At 49.1% G+C, this 12,294-nt stretch overlaps 1 protein-coding gene and 1 pseudogene across 2 annotated transcripts in view; both read right to left on the bottom strand.

The window, feature by feature from the left end:
- Positions 1-12,294, bottom strand: part of npnta (nephronectin a) — a 68,129-nt gene that overhangs the window by 17,349 nt on the left and 38,486 nt on the right. The gene's annotated exons all lie outside the window — the stretch shown is intronic.
- On the bottom strand, positions 2,239-2,296 carry LOC144689039 (U5 spliceosomal RNA; annotated as a pseudogene).

Below are 12,294 nucleotides of genomic sequence, written 5' to 3'. Positions count from 1 at the left end.
ACACCTTTCCTTTTAGATTCACACCACATGCTGTCGAAGCCTGAGTTATCTTTGGTGAATGCCAGTCGAATGAGATGTATAGTTATATCGCATCGATGGCCGGTGTTCGGTATGGGCCAGCTGCGTGCCAGGTTTTAAGCAGTTTTGGACAAACGTTAGTCACCACCTCACACTATGGGAATCCTCGATATACCCCGGGGCAGTTTAAGTGAGATTCAAAATTCTCTGTCTCTCTGGGTGGAATCATCCCAGATTTGCACTAAGTCTGGTCGCGAGCAATGCAAGAAGACGATTTACCCGCCGGCTGCAATGGCGGGTTATCACTCTGTACCGTCCCCTTCCCGCCTCATCAGTTATGCTGTCATGGGGAACACACCGGGTCGCTGGCGGGCGGCCTCCGATTTGCCCGTCACGACATTACCTCACCGCTTCATCACGCCGGGCGCCCTACTTAAACTGCGGCCGTGCGTACAGTTCTCAATGCTCGCAGCCCAGGACTGCTCCAGTGTAAACATGGCCCCAAAAGTCAAGAAGAGTGCAGCCGCCCCCATCCCCACCCCGATTCAGTGACGCATTCTTGGACACCTTCTGGATGCTGTGCAGGCCCGCCACACTGTCCTCTACCCCCGCTCTGGCTGCAGGAGACCCATCAATCTCACTGCTCTGGCTTGGGAGGTGGTGGTAGAGGTGGTCAGTGCCAATGCTGCACACAAGAGGTCGGCCATCCAGTGCAGATAAACAGATAAATGATCTCATCTGTGGCGCCAGGGTATGTCAACCATTTCATCACTCCAAACTCAGACACTCACAAGCCCATCACACATTCACTGACATTTCACTCACTGCCAGCTCAAGGGACATCACCACTCACTCTCTTTCACACATCCTCACACCTCCATCAAACCTCATCTCCTCTGGAGATAGCTTCCTCATACTGTCCATGGCTCCACTCAGCACACACGCACGCCTGGCATCTTTCTCATTTGGGCTGTCATGCACCTTGCTCACACTCTGGCCGTCTGTCTTTATGCAGGACAAGATCACACACCATCAAGAGGTCCCAGGCCAGGGATGGAATGCCGGACATCAAGGTCCCCACTCTGTTCGAGACTTGCGTGTTGGAGCTGACCGGAGAGGAAGTGGACCACTCCTGTGGCGATGATGAGGTCGATGGCGAACACCCACAAGAGGATCCTGTACCATTATCCCCCTCTCAATGTTACTCTGAGTCCAATGTTCTGTGTTCAATGTGGCTGCCAAGCACTAATGGCCTCCACTTTCTGTCCTAGGCACATCACCACATCACCTCAGGCAACCTTGATCCCGACCCTAGCAACAGGAGCACCTCGGACAAGGACCCTGAGGGCAGCACCATTGAAGACCCGTCATGGTGCTCACCCATATCCTCCACCAGTGCAGCAACACACATCTTAGTGGGATCTAGATGTAGCACAGCACACAATCTGTTCCACAGCAGGCAGAGGCAGGGACATCCTTGGTCGTTGGCACTCAAGAGGACTGCTGGAGGCAAGGAATCTGCTGAGTCCAAGTCAGATGATGAGCCTCTGGACTCGGTCCTCAATCAGTTGGTGGAGCTACAAAGACGATCACGGGAACATCAGGAAGAGATGTCTGGTGCACTCCTCATATTGCAAGGGACAATGAAGGAACTGTCTGCCTTCAGTCTCAGGTGATAGCGCCCGCATGCCGACACATCATAGTCAAAACTAGCAGGATGGCAGTCGCCATGGAGACCTTGGTCCAGGACATTGGTCCTACAATGCTGCGCGGGCTGAACTCCATCGCTGATGTCACTGTAGGCTTCCAACAGTGTCAACACGAGAGGGGTATGGGGCAGCTCAATCTCACTCCAGCTTCCCCTGCTCCTTAAGGAGTCAGCCAGGGGCCATCGGGCACCAATAGGGGGGGAAGGACCAGCAGCCCAACACCCCGGGGCCATCCACCCAGGTGACTGCGGGAATGTCCAGCTGATCCAAATCCTCACTTCCTGTGACCCCCGCAGCTCCAGCTCCACAAGCCAAGGAGGGTACCGCTAGTCCACAGCAGGGCATCCAAAGCAGGCCGGGGCCCTCCAGGTCTCAGCCCTCCAGGGGACGCATGCTGAAGTCATCACAGACAGGGCGTCACAGTCAGCAGGCTGCCTCCACCTCCGCTGTGGATGTCAGGGGAGCACCAAGACGTAGCAGCAGGGTTAGGAAGGTTAAGAAGCTGTAATCCATTCTCTCCACAGAAATCTTAAGTAAAAGGCAAAAGATTTATACGATTTGAAAAGAATTTAGAAGATGTAGTTGCACAGCATGGGCACGGGTGTTAATCACTTGTACATAATGTTCACTATTGTAAATAAACTCCCAAGAATGTCTCCCTGTCTATGGCTCCTTGTTATGATGAGTAGCGCTCGTGTGACTCAGAAGTGAAACCTTGGTTCCTGCACAAGATAAAGGCAGGTGTCTCAGTCCAGGGCCTCTTCCCTGTGCAGTGTGTAATCTTCAGACCAAAGTGATGGTCCAGCTTCACACTCACTGGACACATTAGTGATGCCTGAACCTCGATGGTGCTTGTTATTGCTGCCAGAATGCTGTGGGCAGGTGTCACCGAGTTCCATCATTCTCTCTGTGTGGCTCTCAGCACTTTTGAGGTGGGGCTGGCCCCCATCTCTTCAGCATCTGTGACCAGTGATGCTGTGCTCCTGAAGGGCTCAGGTGCTGAAGGCTGACAAAGGATCAGGTGCATTTAAAGTTTCATGGCTGTGTCTCCCTGATATGACCCTGATCACAGGGCGCAAGGGAGCTGCCCTCAGCCAGACAGGAGTCAGACATTCACAGAGGCTATGTGGAGATCTATAGAGTGTCCTCACTGCATGTCGTCATCATCCTCCTAGAATCTAACAACTATTAGGGCCTCTGCTGCATCTCCATGACATGAGCCTGAGCACTGAGGGTTTGTGCGCTGCCAACAGCCACACAGGAGTCAAATGTTCACGGATGCAAGGTGAGGATGTCAGAACTGATCTCACTGCATCTTGTCAGCATCCTCCACGAATCTTGTGGCTATGAGGGCCTCCCGAGCACGCCTGCCTCATCTGGCCAGTGCAATGGCCTCATTGCCAGCATTCCCGCCTTCGAGGGCCTCATCACCATCACCCCCTTTGATGTTCTCCTCATCGGAGGATACGTGCAGCTCCTCCATCTCCTCCTCAGCCAGGTCCTTCCCCCCAACTTTGCAGTACCAGGTTGTGGAGCGCGCAACAAGTGACAATGATGCGCAACACCCTCTAGGGACTGGATTGCAGCCTCCACCAGACCTGTCGAGGCACCGGAACCTAATTTTCAAGATGCCTATTGTTTGCTCCACCAAAGTCTGGGTTGCAGCATGAGCTCATTATACCAACGCTGGGAATCGTGCGCAATCGTGCAGGATGCGTTTGGTGGTTACACACCCGCTGAACATTCAGCGAGTGGAAGCCTTTGCGGTTGACGCAGTTGACTGCTTGTTGCCATGGAGATCTAAACACCATATGAATGCAGTTGATGGCACCCTGCACCTGTGGAAAACCAGAGATCTGTGCAAATCCCAGCGCTCTTGCCTCCTGGCTTTCCTGATCCCGGGTGAAAAGCACAAAGTTCTGTGCCTTCGCGAAGATGGCGTCCATGATCTCCTGGATACACATGTGCACGGAGGATTGTGAGATCCCGCACAGGTCACCTGTGGAGCCCTGGAAGGAGCCACTGGCATACAAATTGAACGCCATGGTCACTTTCACGGCCACTGGCAGTGGGTGCTCTCCCTGTCCTCATGGCGCCAAATCCTGCAGCAGGCGGCATATGTGCAGTCTTTGGCGACCCTGGTTCTCAGTCATCTGCAGGATTGACAAGCGCTGTCTATAGGCCCTGGGTCTAGCAAGGTGCTTAAGAACAACGGCTCGCTGTGGATCTTCAGCTGCGTGTGCAGCAGGCATTGTCACCCCTTCACCTTGAGGGCAGTGCTCCTCCCTTTGCTGAGCCAGGCACCTCCACCATTCTCTTCTTCTTCTTCTCTGCTCCCTGTCAGCCACGAGGCAGACCACTAAATCACCAGGCTCCAAGATCCTGATGTTCTCCTCTTGCAGGACCAAAGGGAAAGAGACATGTGGGTTAGCATACGTGTCCTAAGAACCTCTCTTGGTTAAGTTTGAAGGCCCCTTCACGCATGCCAGGGAGTGCTGGACATCACTTGGCTGGCCAGTGTGTGTGATGTGTTTCATGACTGTCTGAAACCCCACTCATCTCCGCCCCACTCCACCTGACCGATTGGCGGCAGCTTCAGTCACTGGACTGCAGGCTGTGCTCTCAGCTCAGGCGCAGACATTCTCCTAACCCACACTGCAAGGTTGCCCTGTTAGATTGAACCACAATGGATCCTGCTCCAAACCTTAATAAAGATATTGGAAGGGGCTGTGAGCACCTCCACCAGTGACTGCGCCATGGCCAGCGTTAGCAAGGGGATTGTACAACTTGCCCAGTCGGCCAATTGCTCTGCTGCCCCCTAAGGCGCATATTAATTTGTCTGTGCCCGAGGGGTGAAAAGTTTGGCGCATTTGGTGACACTTTCATGCTTTTGCGTTGTTTGAGTGGGCAGAAAAGGTTCAGAGGCCCGACACCAAGCCTGTCAATGGAGCTGCTGCTGAATGGTCTCAGCTGTGGAAGAATGCTCACTTTGGACAAGCTTTTCCAAGTGCACGGCCGCTTTCCTCACCCCCCGCTACCCCTCCACCTTCAGGCTGTGTTGCCTTGCCATCGCCGCCACCCCACCCCCACCAAACCCCAACCCGGCCTAACCCACAATGATGCCCTGGCACCACACTGAAAGCCAGCTGGAAAAAAGCAACCTGCTTGTGCATGCCCCCCGCCCCATGAATGCACAGCACCTCTTCCTTGATGTCCCGCGAGCACTGCGCAAGGCTGCGTGCCCTCACCTCCGAGTTCCCCTCGAAGCTCAGCTCACCAGGTGCCCGCCTTTTAAAGGCAGTCGTGAAGCACCTCGTTCTGAAGTCACGGTGACGTGGGCGGTAAATTTGACTTGGGTGGGGGCAGGGGGATGATTCCGGCGTGAGGGCACAATAAGGAGATGCAAATACATTAAAATTAAGTTCATGACTTGGACGGCGGGAAACGTGCCCTGCCATTGACGGGCGGGCGGACGGACGATTGCAAACTGGTTTCACGACAGTGTGAAACCGATTTTTGGCCTTCTCGACCTATTGTTGGCTCACGCCCGCCATGATGGCCGCCCCCAACCTGGCTAGACTATTCCGCCCTCTCATTCCAAATGTTCCTGTAGAGCTATGCGACCACCGTGCTAAGAGATCTTTTCAATCTAAATTCAAATTTGAGACTGGGAGGGTGCCCACTGAGGTACTGGTGGCTGCTCCTTCAGAAGGTCAAACAGCAAATTAGCGGTGAACAAGGTCAACGATTTATGGGCTTTGTAGAAAAATAGAAGGAATTGTGGAATTCAGTACTGGTAAAAGTCCCCAGTGGTGAGGAGAGAATTTGGTTTATTCAATGCCACTGAATATCTTCCTATCTGTGCATTTTTTAAATTCAGTCATGGGATGTGGGCATTCTGACAAGGCCAGACTATGTGGCCCAACTGTAATTGCCTTTGAGAAGGTGGTCGTGAGTTGCCTCCTTGAAACGCTGGTGTAGGTACACCCACAGCGCTGTTAGAGAGGGAGTTCCAGGATTTTAGCCAGTGACAGTGATGGAATGTCATTGTACTTCCAAGTCAGGATGGACCTTTCCATCCTGTTGAAAAAAAATCGAAGTGTGATTGTGTGTTCAGGTCAACAAAGGAACGCCACAGCACTCAGATCTCAAGTTTATGGAGGAAAGCTGCTGTTCCTAAACTCAGTGTAAATTTCTAAATAGTGGGACAAATTTGTGAAGGACCCTCCTATAGAATGATCCAACGTATAGATTTTGGACTGTGTTTTACTTTGCAGTTGTGAAGTCTTTGTGCAGCTTGTCGAGATGTACCCAGGAACATGCTGGTTCAAGGAGGAGCTTAGGCCGCTTGGACCAAAAATGCGTTCATCGCCAGGTGAGATGAATACATAACATGGGAACAATTTTTGGAATGTCAACAGGGGTGTGAACCTAATTGAGTTGATTACAGGGTTGATGGGTGGTGAAATTGGTTAAATCAATTAGCAGGATTACATGGTACTGATTGGGATAGATCTCGACACTACGCAATACTGCAAAACAATAAATAGACAATTAGCAGTCTGATTGACATCTCACACAATTTTTGTTTATGTTGACTTCAACAGTCTGGCACGTTCCTATTGGCCTGTTTTACTTTATTAAATAAAATCAAGGTCTACCTCAAAATCTTTACAGATAGAACCTCATTAAGTTCTTATGTTAACCCATCTCCTCTTAAGCTGATGGGTTTAATTTTCCATTTTAATTGGTTAGTAAAGTTCCTTGTGCCATCTGAAGGGCTAAAATTGTTACTGTAGTAGGAAATATTTGAGAAACTTGGTTACATGATTGGCTAGGAAACTGGCTTCTGATTGTCCATAATAGTCGCAGAGAGCCTCCTCCTTCTGATGGCCTCCGTTTAAAACTCAGTAACACAGCATAAAACCGGCTGTAATACAACGCCGACCAGCACTAAATAGTTCATCTCACTTACAGATAGAAGTTCACAACCTGGTATTGACACTGCTGCTCTGGAGTAGAGGTCAAGATACACAGGGGGGGTGGGGGGTCGGGGTGGGGGTGGCGGGGGGGTGGCGGGGGTGGGTTCCCATAAGGGAAAGCCAATAAAACCTGGGGGGGTGGGTTCCCATAAGGGAAAGCCAATAAAACCTGGAAATGACTGGTGCCTGATCTGAGCTGGAGTTCCATTTTAAGGCACAGTGCGTCTTCTGCCAATGCAATATGCATGCGCACTGGTCAGCGCATATTCAGAAATCCAATGATGCCACAGCTGGAGCCTGCAGCCTGGAACTCCGAGAGTGAGGGAAGGGTTTGTAGACGGCAGGACAGATTTTAGGAACACTCGCCAACGTGACTTGCAGTAAAATATCCCACGAGGAAAGGATTTTAGTTTCCCATCTGCAAATCCTTCCCTTGCCCCCTTCCGTAAAAGGAATTTCCAAAGTCCATCGGTGTCAGCCCAGGATAGAAATTCACAACATTCTCTCCTCCTGCTGCCAGGGCCAGCGGTGACCGCACATCTGCACATTGTCTCCAATAAATATGGCGGCCGTGGCCAGTCATCAGCAGACAACTGGCAGCAAATGCAGCCTTTAAAGTATATAATACCAGTTCAGACCTGTACCAGTCATTTCCAAAGTTTTACTGGTTTTTCCTCCTGTGCGTTATTTTTCTAAACACATTTAAAATTGCACTATATTTAGTACAAAGGAAAGCTGGGTCAAAAGACTTTGCTTTGTGTTTTTTTTCCCTCTAGGTGTCCTGAACTGGGATTATTGTGGTCCCTATAATGGTCAGGGCTTCCATTGCCTACTTTTCATCTTGATAAAAGCAAAAAAAAAAGTTGCTAAAAGGTGTCTAAAAATATGAAGGAATATGGGCACAAACAGCCCCACCATGGCTTTGTTTAGGAATAGATTCACTGTTGCCATAGCAGCTGCCACTGTCCCCGATCAGAGCATACAGTGATGTAAATGATAAGAGCAGCATCTCCCTCCCCAGCCCAGCTACCTCTGTCTCCCATAGCTGCACCTGCAGTTTGACCCTCGTGGGTTCCAAGGAATTTCACAAACATGTTGGAGTTCACTCCCAGGCCTATTATTCCTTGTTACCATAACTGTTGCCTGAAATAGACCAGGGTTTGGCTCCTTGCTGTCAGGAAGCTGGCACAGAGCTGAAGGAGGAACAGCCAACAGCCAAAATGCAGACTTGGGAGTCAGAGTATCAGAACTAAACCCAGGAGAGGAAATGGGCTACAGCAGTCCTGTTCACATTCAATGGGCGGGAAGTCTATCCTTGAGCCAAAGCCTAGGGTTACTGGAAAGCTGACATTAGTTTAGGCAGTGAAGGCAGTTTTCTGTATTCACTTGGTGACATGGCAGAGGTGCCTTGCGATAATGCCTGGCGTGGTCCTTCCAGTTATCTGCTCCATATCTCAGTTGAGGTGTTGAGGGGGACTGCATTCAGAAGCTTATTCCTACCCCAGAAAGAAGAAGGGAGGCCTTGAGGTTGAAGGCAGATCTGAGCAGCATTCGCAGGGGCCTGCCAATAGATGTGCCTTCACCCTGTCAGAGCCTGAGGGGCTAAATTTAAAGCCCTGGAGAGGGGGCGGGCAGAGAGGCTTCTGGGCACAGAATTTGGTACAGTGGGCAGGCATGCCGGTTCACCGGCTGCATCTCGTCTCCAGGCCATTTACCCGGACGTGGGATGCGGGAGAGGGGGGGTGGGTGTTGCGGCCGGGCTACTTTTTAACAAGTTGGCCTCCAGGCTCCGGGAGGCAGTGGGGAAAGAGTGTAGCTGCCTTGAGATGGCCTCCTGGTGGAAGACTGAGAGGAGGGGCAGGCATCAGCAGGTTAGTGCTCCAGGCAGCTTAGATGTCCTCCCTCCCTGCCTGATTGGGTTCAGCGGCAGTCACATGCCATCCTCTCCCACAAAAGTGGTGGCCCAGCTGCAAAGGCCTTTTTTGGCTTTAGATTTGGAGAGAGGATGTCTCCATCTTGGGGGCACCCTCTCCTTCATGTACCTGCCATGGCATCTTGCTGCTGCTTCTAGAGGCCCCCCAATGGCCCTCCAGCTTCAAGTGCCCACCCTCTGTCCTTAATTGGATGGCAAGCCCACCCACTAATTAATTGACCAATCTGGGGAAAATCACAGGTGAGTGACAGTTCCCTCAGAATGCCGGATCCTGAACCCAATGTGAGCCTGACAGCGGGGTCCTGAAATCTGGGGAAGAAATTCCTGCCCTGCGAATATGTGCAGGTCAGGAGATGAGAAAATCACTCACAAATGGAGGGAAGAAAATGAATTAGCAATCGAATTACCTTTGGATTACCAGCCCAGCGACATTACCCACTACGCCACCGTCTCCCCCAATCCGCGATCCTTGAGAGGTGATTCCACAGTGGGAGTAGACGTTCGTCTTATATATTTTAGTGAAAACGCTGGCAAGCTACTTAAAGGAACTTTCTCATCCAGAAATTTTCTCGTAAGGAGTGTTGCAAAGACGCAACCAACCAAACAGCAACCCCCATAAGAGTAGTTCATTGCATGTGGAGCACCTTGAGATGTCCCAAGGATGATAAAATCGTGCCTTAATTATGTCTCCAATTGCATATGTTTGGGGCATCCAACTGAACTGTAGTATTGTGGTCATCTGATTGAAAATGGAACCTGCTAAACCTATATAGCATGCACCAGTGTGCTGAAAGAATGAAGGATTCTCAACAAGCCATTGTGGGCTACACTATTTATATTCATAGACAGTAAACAACAAAGAATATGGCACTATCGGAACATGATTAGACCGTTTCTACCTCTCGAGCCTATTCCATAGCTCAACTCCATTCACCCATGTTTGTTCCATATTCCTCTATATCCTTAACTAAATCCAGCGTTTTGCTGCAGTGAGTTCCGGATTTTCACTACCCTTTGTGTGGAAAGATGGTTCCTGATTTCACTGTTGAATAGCCGAGCTTGTTATGCTCTCCTTAATTGTTCTGGATTCCCCTACCAGAGGAAATAGTTTCTTCGTATTTACTCGTCTACCTTTAACATTTTTAACACCTTGATGAGATTGTCCCTTAATCTTCTTAAACTCAGGGGAAGAATGCAGTCTATTGCAAGAGCTGAACATTTTGTTACATTGCTTTCTCTGTAGGGGAAGTGTAAATAAAGTTAGTTTACTAACGGCTGCCTGCCATTGGGCATGTTTTGGTGTTACTCCATGCAATACACAACAATTACAAGTTTGGGTTATGCAACCTGTCCTTATACTTTAATCATTTAAGCCACGATATCATTCTGGTGAATGCGTGCTACACTCCTTAGGGTTGCCAACACTCCAGGAGTCTCCAGGAATTGACGACCAACCTCCAGAACTCTGCTGTGTGCAACCCTGGAGAAAAATCATCGGGGCATGGGGAAAAAAAAGTAATTTTTTTTGAAGATTTCTCTTTACCAGATATAAAAATATTGAAAATGGGGGAAAAAGGCTTTTTGGCCGACTATCAAACATCGTCCAATTGGGTAATGGATCTTTTTGCCTTCCAACTGGCATTGAAGGCAATGTGTCACAAGGATGGATGTGTTGGCCGACTAATGGCTTGGGGGAAAATCATGTGACGAATCCTCCTTTTAGACATTTAGCTACCGTTGTGGAAAAAAAAAGTTCAAAACTGTCAAATCCCAGTAAAAAATTAATAATACTGGCACCAGTAATACTGGAGTTCCATTTTAAGATATACAAGACCAGTTTGGACAAGTTTTACTAGTACCTTTCATTTCCAAGTTTCATTGGTTTTTCCTTTCCCTACGCTACATCCTTCCTGAGGTGCAGCGCCCAAAACTTGAATGCAGCACTCCAGATGGGGTCTGACCTACACTCTACACTGTTGAATCATCTTCCTCCCTTTTGTATTCCAGCGCCCTTAACCTCAAGTACTTTGTCTTCCTATTTCATTTTGTGCTGAGCCAGATATCCTAGGGCTGGATCTGTTTTGGCTCCTTGACTTGCCCTTATTTATTTCCACTTGTGATTTTTAACACCAAGGACGTCACAAAGGCTCTCTTAATTAAATACAAACATACAAATATAGAGCAGGAGTAGGTCATTCGGCACGTCAATCCTGCTCTTCCATTCAATGATATCATGACTGGTCTGATTGTAACCTCCCGCCTATCCCCGATAACATTTCACTCCCTTGTAATCAGGAATCTATCTAGCTCTTCTTAAAAATATTCAAAGATTCTCCTGTCACTGTCTTTTGACTCACAACCCTCTGAGAGAAAAAATTTCTCCTCATCTCTGTCTTAAATGGGCGTCCCCTTATTTTTAAACCATGACCCCTAGTTCTAGATTCTCCCACAAGAGGAAACATCCTCTCCACATCCATCCTGTCAAGATCTTAAAGGTTTCAATCAAGTCACCTCTCGGTCTTCTAAGTTCCTGTCCAAATTTTCCACACAAGACAATCCGCCCATTCCTGGCATTAGGCTAGTAAACCTTTTTTTGTGTTTACAATTGTGGTTCACAAAACATTACTCTGTGACTCAATGAGAACCTCAGATTTAACTGTTTCAACATGGCAGAAAATTCTTGAGCAACTCCAGTGTAATAGATACATTGAAGGCTATCAGTTTATATCCTCCTCAATCGCTGAATAGAATTCATTCAGTCCAATAACACATGAAACAACTTGGGATCTTGTATATGTGATAGTAACACCAGTGTAACACTAGTGCATGTCCAGGGGCCTGGCAGTGAGAATGGCGCACACTTAGAACCATAGAACCATAGAAAGGTTACGACATAGAAAGAGGCCATTCAGCCCATCGTGTCTGCGCCAGCCAAAAAAATAAAAAATAAAAAACTAGCTGCCCATTCTAATCCCACCTTCCAGCACCCGGGCCAGAAACTTACCTGTGGTGGGTGGGCTAGGCAGGAGCGGGTAGGGGCAGGCGCAGAGCCGATCAGCATACAGCGCTACCTGTACGGACGGGGGGAGGAGGGAGATTCGGGGCCTGCGGTCTTTCGCACATGCGCGCGAAGGAGATTAAGTTGAGAGCGAAACTTTGTAATAAAGGATGAAAAAATTTACTTTTTAAAAAGTCCCATCATGTGACAGTGTCACATCAGCTTGGGACATGTTTGCGAACTGTGCAAAAATTAATTAATAATTTTATAAAACCTTCAGGAAACCTCATCCCGCCCGTGAATGAGGTTTCCTGAAAAATGCGAAGGCCGCCTGGGCTCTTCGCCTGCCCCCCAACCTTAAGGCTGGACGGTTAGTGTTGGTAACAGCTTGAATTGGTTTTTTTATGGCCTTAATGGGTGGAAAAGTGGCAGATGGAATTCAATCTAGAGAAGTGTGAGGTAATGCATTTGGGGAGGGCAAACAAAGCAATAAGTGGGAGCCTATTGAAAGGGGTAGAGGAAGTGAGAGACCTTGGTGTGCATGTCCACAGGTCCCTGAAGGTGGCAGGACAGTTGGATAAGGTGGTAATGAAAGCATATGGAATGCTTTCCTTTGTTGGACAAGGTATAGAATACAAAAGTAGGAACGCAATG

This window comes from Cetorhinus maximus, chromosome 1, assembly GCF_964194155.1.
Source record: "Cetorhinus maximus chromosome 1, sCetMax3.hap1.1, whole genome shotgun sequence".
Lineage (NCBI taxonomy): Eukaryota > Metazoa > Chordata > Chondrichthyes > Lamniformes > Cetorhinidae > Cetorhinus > Cetorhinus maximus.
This window is presented reverse-complemented; position numbering and strand designations above follow the sequence as displayed.